Here is a 6,138-nt window from a genome sequence, read left to right as displayed (position 1 = left end):
CCTGCCCGTTTCCTGACAGGTTGCACGTTGAACAGGCAGGACGTCCGGCTCACGCTGCACTACGAAAAGGGCTTTACTATTACAAGGGAGCCAGCTGACCAGACAGGGGGCGCTGTTCTCTTCAGGTACCCCTACGAGAAGCTCAAAATGTCTGCCGACGATGGAATACGCAATCTTTACCTTGACTTTGCTGGTCCAGAGGGAGAAATGGTGAGTTCAGAAGAGGGTAATTTTTTTTTTACAGCTTTACTTCTAGAGGACAGCTGAGTGTTTAGAAAATGTTGTGTATTTTTATCTTAATATTGTTTTTTTTATATGCCTGAAAAATCAGTAGCTTAATGTAAAATTAGGGCTGCACCAATATGAACCTTTTTGTCTACATCGCTATCCAATATTGATACGGTTGGTGTTCCAACCAAGTCGCTTTTCCTAAGAAAGTCAGAAAAGCCTCTAATATTCTGACAACACACTGCTGGGAATGTAAATGGCTCTGTTCTCAGTTTGTAACGATAAAAATATGACTGCACATTCGTTAAACTCGTGTCTCGCTCATGCCGCATTATGAGTGCGCTAAAGTGCTAGGCTAATGTTAGCATGTTCAATGGGTTTTGATGCCTCTTGTTGATAATTTGGCTTGGAGTATATTTTAAAGCAGTTTTAGTTATTGTAGCATGACAGCTCTTTCCTGTGAATGTCATTTTAAGATGTGAAAAACACTTTCAGTGTCAGAGGAATGTCTGGATTTTACATGATTAAAATATGCAACACAGCTGTGCAACAAAAAACTAGGACAAAATAGTGCAAAAACCTTCCACACAACTCACTCATGATGAATCAACGAAACCTCACAGGACGCCAAATAAAGAAGTAAATTCACGAAGCGTTGTTTGTTTTATTTACAAAGCCTTAAAAATATTTAAACAAAGACCAAAAATATAACATAATTCCACTGAAAATTAGCAATGACCTAAATTTGGCTGAAAATATATATTTTTTTTTATATCCAAACGGGTAACATTATCTGATTTATTCTAACCCAATAAACAATACTACAGTTGCTGTCAGAAACGTTAATTTATGCTTTGCAGATACACAGATCAGCGCTGGGCTCTTCTGAACTCTCCTGTCATGTTTCCACTGCTTTGTTTACAATAACGCATCAGATTTGAATAACACTTCACATCCCTCGCTCTGTTTTTGCGCGTCTCTGTAGAAAAAGACTTTGCTTAGACAGAAGCGGTGACTGATTTATAACTGCTTTGTGTGGCCTTTGGTCCAAAGCAAACATTCGAAGACTGAGTTTTCGGCTGTGTGTTTTAAAATTTCTCTCGCCCTCTCTGAACTCACACTTTGTCTTTACAGTATTTTCTCCTATTGCTTTAATTTTCTTCATCCGTTACAAATGAAACATCCCAGGCTCGTCTCTTTCATGGTTGCTTGGTAATCTTGTATGCAAACCGCAATTATAAAAATAAAACAAAGCTGTAGTAATAATCTCTGTGCGGTTCCTGTGAGTCTGTGACGAAGTGCTGAGAAAACGATGAAATGTTTGAACATCACCGTGATCTCACAAAAATCCAGTCGTTCTACAGAATAAACAACTTTAAGCTCAACAAAACATTTAACCCACAGACTAAACATTTCAGATTTGTTGGTCGACAGGGACTGTGATTCATTTCTCGGAGAACATCGAACATTTTCAGGAAGTTTGTTTCCTCTCTTGTTCTTTTGTGATAAGAAACAGACTGAACTTTGCGTAAAAATAACCAACCATGTGTCCCGCATTACATTAAATGATTTTATTTATTCTAATATGTTGTACAAATATTTATTTTGTTTTGAATGATCAGTAACATCTAAAAAATTTTTTTATTTTTTTTGTGAAGGCAAGAAAACAAATAATGGTTTTCTCAGTTTTAAGATTTTCAAATTATTACTGGTTTAAAAAATAAAATAAAAAAATGAACTACATAGTTTTTCTGTTATTTTTCTATAACTTGTCATTTGAATAATAATTAAAAAAATCTGATTATAATATAATTTATGTGGTTGGAAATGTATCCAGTCTCCATCTACTTCTACATATTAACAATTGTCCTGTTTTGATCTAATACACCAATAAAACATAGAACTTGAAATCTTTGTTTTAAAATTGAACAAAAAATGTTGACATGTAAAATATGATAATTTTCTTGCTAACTTAGTTACTTCCTTTCAGAGCAGATAACCGATTAATGAAGTCACGTCGTACCTTCACATCCTTGTCTTCATTTGTCCCATCTGTTCCGTGCTATTGTCCTTTTGTTTTTAAACGTCTTACTCACTGCCTTCCTTCCTCCTTCCTCCCCGCAGGTGTTCGACCTCCACTCGGGTCCAAAGCCGGTGGTCTTCGTCCTCCACTCCTTCCTGTCAGCCAAGCTCACCCGCATGGGCCTTCTGACGTGAACTAGCCGACTCGCTTCAGCACAGACGGAAGGATTTACATTTTACAGCCGATTTTTTATTTTTTATTTTATTTCCTTCCCCCCCCACTTTCTCGACTCACGGTTGAGGTTAGGCCTGCCGGCGGCGCTGCAGGGAAAGTTTAAAGCACGAGTCGTTTTGTTGATTGTCTCAGAAATGTGCCTTCTGGCTCCCACCCTACCCCCCCGCTCCCCTCTCAGCCTCTCGTAATCATCTGCGCTGCAAAGTTGGTGTAAAAGGAAGGAGCGTTTCGCTTCGGGTCGGGAGGATTAAGGAAGCTACATCAACGTGCAAAAAAGCAGGAGTTGATAAAATCTCTCCACATTCCGCAGAGCAAAGTTTAAACCTGGCTGTGGTGGGCTGACGTGAGAGACCGCAGCACTCTAAGGGTTTTACTGAAAAACCTCAGTCAGGAGGGCTTGTGTAGATACAAAACACAGAGTTGAGCACAAACTGATTTTTTTATTTTTTTTCCCCTGTTTTTACTCTGCCTATCATTCCATTACAGCCTTCCCATGCAGCTGGGCTCTTTTTAACGCGTGTTTGTCTTTGTGTCGGCCCGTGCTAGGAAGGTGTTTGAGTCACGATGCAGTCAAACAGTGTGACTCCATACTACAAGCTGGAGACGGTGTGTCCGCACGTTATCCCTAACTACTGTTTGTAATCAGGATCGCCAGCTGTGCCTTTTTAACTTGTAGTCAAAGACACTCTTTATAAGGTTTCCTTTTATACTCCACGATATAAGAGCTTTGATCATGCACAAGCAATAGTGTTACTCTGATAGTGTAAACCATGTTACTGTGTTTTGTAAGTGTGTATCTTTCCCATGAAAGCATGACTCTCTGATCAACCATCAGACGATAAGTTACTTTCTCTTCCAGCTGCAACTCTCCGTTTTCCCCATTCTGTTTTATCCAAGTTGCTTAAAATTACCTCTTCTTTTTTTCCCCCCTCCTTCTCTACTACAACTTCTGCAGCGAGTTACGGTATAAAGACTTGTCCGACCTGCATGCCATCACGCTACAGAAATATGAATGTATTTCAAGAGCCGCTTCCTTAAACCTATTTTAAACTTTTCTTTACTTTTCCCTCGACAGAGATCATCCAAACAAGCTCTCTTATTTTGTCGAAGTGGCAAAAGATTTTGACAAGCTTGTCGCACGAAAAATGTTGGCCACGTTTCACACCACCAACTGCGAAATTCACAGATTTTCCATCAAGACAAAAAATATATATACCTTTAAAAGTAGTAGTTTTCAGGATGAATCACCTCAAAAGTTTGTGAAAATGTCAATTGTTCAACCTTACATTGGAAATAATTGAAACTACAACCTTGTTGCTGATTATTAATATATTCAAATCAGGCTTATCCCTAAGTAACATCAGTTTTAAAAGTGTGTTTTCAAATACAACAAAAAGTCATCATATCAACAAAAGCTCATTTTACTGTCTTTGTGTAATTGTAAAAAGGACACGTTTCTCTAAAATGAACTGTTTAAAAGATAAATGATTTTTATTGCTCTCATCAAAACAAGAGAAAAACAGAAACTGATCTTAACTGTAAATTTACTTAAAATACATTGCTAGTCTGTTATGTTATTTTGAAATATAACATACTGCTTTACTTATGTTATATAGACCATATAAAGTTGCCTAACCTGACAAGTAAGAGTTTTTTCCAGAGTTTATCATTCATGCTAAGCTAGGCTAGTTCAACTAGAAGTTTAGCTTTTAGCAGGACCTTTTATTTGATCAAAGCCATGAATGTTTTAAAAGACTTTTACTCCGTTTTGTAATTTAAATTTGAATAATTTCCACAAAAAAAAAAAAAAACATTTAAAAGTTCTTATTAAAAATCTCAGTAAAAAGATAATGTAGCATCAGTCAAGCTATTACTCGACTGAATGCTAGCTGAACCTAGCTTTGAGCAGATTTTAAACTTAAACTAGTCCCTGGTCCAGGTGAGTTTAATTTGGGTATCATAGTCCTCAACTTAAAATGTTGATAAAATTAGGACAATATGACATATAACACGATATTAAAACAATCTAGACTTGAGCAGCATGCTCTGAATAAAGCTCTGTCACCGTTTATATACAACTGTTGATGTCTAAAGGCTTTGTGGTCTTTTTAGTCTGTAAATTAGGATAAATAAGGGCATGCTAAAGACGGTGAGATGTGGAAACGAGCTTCATCAATGGTGCCAAGGTGTACAAATTTAGTATGATTATCATTTACACACAGGCATCATCTGGGACTGGTTCATGTTTCTGAAGTTCCCCCTCAGTGAAGCCTCAGTTCTTTTAGACCTTGGACAATGTCCCTTTGTGTCCACCGACTGCACCGCAGGAAAACAAGACCAACCTCTCTGTTCTCAGAACAAGGTCTGTCCGGCCTGACTGACCTCCGTACTTTAGAAAAACAACATTTTTAGAAAGTGAAGACACATTTCTGTCCAGTTCCTTTTTTAAACTTATTTTAGCCCTCATTCAAAAGAAGTTAACGTTAACGGTGCTTAAACAGAAGTAGACTCTACTTCCCTTATTCCACTCGGCATAAATGAATTCCTGCTACATTGTTGAGCGTACAGTAAAGATTGTTCTTGAGGCTGTTGATGTTACGTCTGCTTATGTAGCTATGACCTTATAATTATGTTAATTTACTCAATAAGCTTCAGGTTTTCCTGTTTTAAATTGATGCACTCATCTGGCAAACCCCTTTAAACCTTTGAATGTACACTTTAACCTTCTTCCTCTCTTTTTTTCTTCTTATGAAATCACGGCGTTCCTGTCTATGCAAATTAACGCTTCAAAGAAAGGGTTTTATCAAACCAAAGGTATTATCTGTGGCAGCTTGCGTCCTACACAATCATAAGACTGAAAAATGACAGTGCTGCTGCAACAACTTGTCATATGCAAAGTATTTTAGATACCCTTCCAAAATACAGTATACAATGTACAATACCAATGTAGTTACTTTAAGTGTAAATATCAATAAAACTGTAAATTGAATGTTTTTGTCTTGTTGTGGTTTTTGATTTCACTTTGTAATTAGAGTTCATTTTAGACTTTAGTTGTAATTGGAGTTCATTTTACTTTAGTTGAACACAAACGTAATAGTAAAGGTGGAACGGGCTTCCTAACTAGAAGCCCTCCTTGTGGGAGGTTGCTCATACGTACACGGTACAGCTTTTCTAAAGTTTTCAGATCACTTGAAGGTTTTCACATTTAAAAAGTATGTTATTCCACATAATGGACTGTGGCAAAATTCAAACTTCTCATGAGCTTCTTTCTTATTTATGCTCTCCTTGCTCTGCCTGTTTGCACCACCCAGACATTTCCCATCGGAAACTCGTGAGAGGTGACCTTCCCTCCATCCAGGTCTTGTGCAGGTCAAAGGTCAGGAAGAGGTTAGCTAACATTAATAGGGACCCCACACATCCTGGACACAAACTGTTTAAAAACAGACCAGAAAGGGGGCTGTTTCTTCCCCACCCATGAACCCAGATTGATGCCATGCAAATTTTCGCCAATGAAATCTGGTCTTACCTTTTGTGAAAATAGTGCATATATATTTTATATTTCAGATGTCCGAGAGCAAAACAGAGCTGAGGTCAAATACCTTTTTTTGTGTGCACAAGGCTGGCAAATAAAGATGATTCTGTTTTTCTTAGTG

At 37.6% G+C, this 6,138-nt stretch overlaps 1 long non-coding RNA gene across 1 annotated transcript; it reads left to right on the top strand.

Moving 5' to 3' along the window:
• Positions 1-10: 10 nt before the first annotated feature.
• On the top strand, positions 11-5,477 carry LOC103152542 (uncharacterized). The gene is made up of 2 exons (XR_477739.2): positions 11-210; positions 2,353-5,477. It is a non-coding gene; the product is annotated as an uncharacterized LOC103152542 (long non-coding RNA).
• Positions 5,478-6,138: the final 661 nt, after the last annotated feature.

The sequence above is a fragment of the Poecilia formosa genome, unplaced genomic scaffold (assembly GCF_000485575.1).
Source record: "Poecilia formosa unplaced genomic scaffold, Poecilia_formosa-5.1.2 Scaffold314, whole genome shotgun sequence".
Lineage (NCBI taxonomy): Eukaryota > Metazoa > Chordata > Actinopteri > Cyprinodontiformes > Poeciliidae > Poecilia > Poecilia formosa.
The sequence above is the reverse complement of the archived record's forward strand: the minus strand, read 5'-3'. Positions and strand labels throughout refer to the sequence as shown.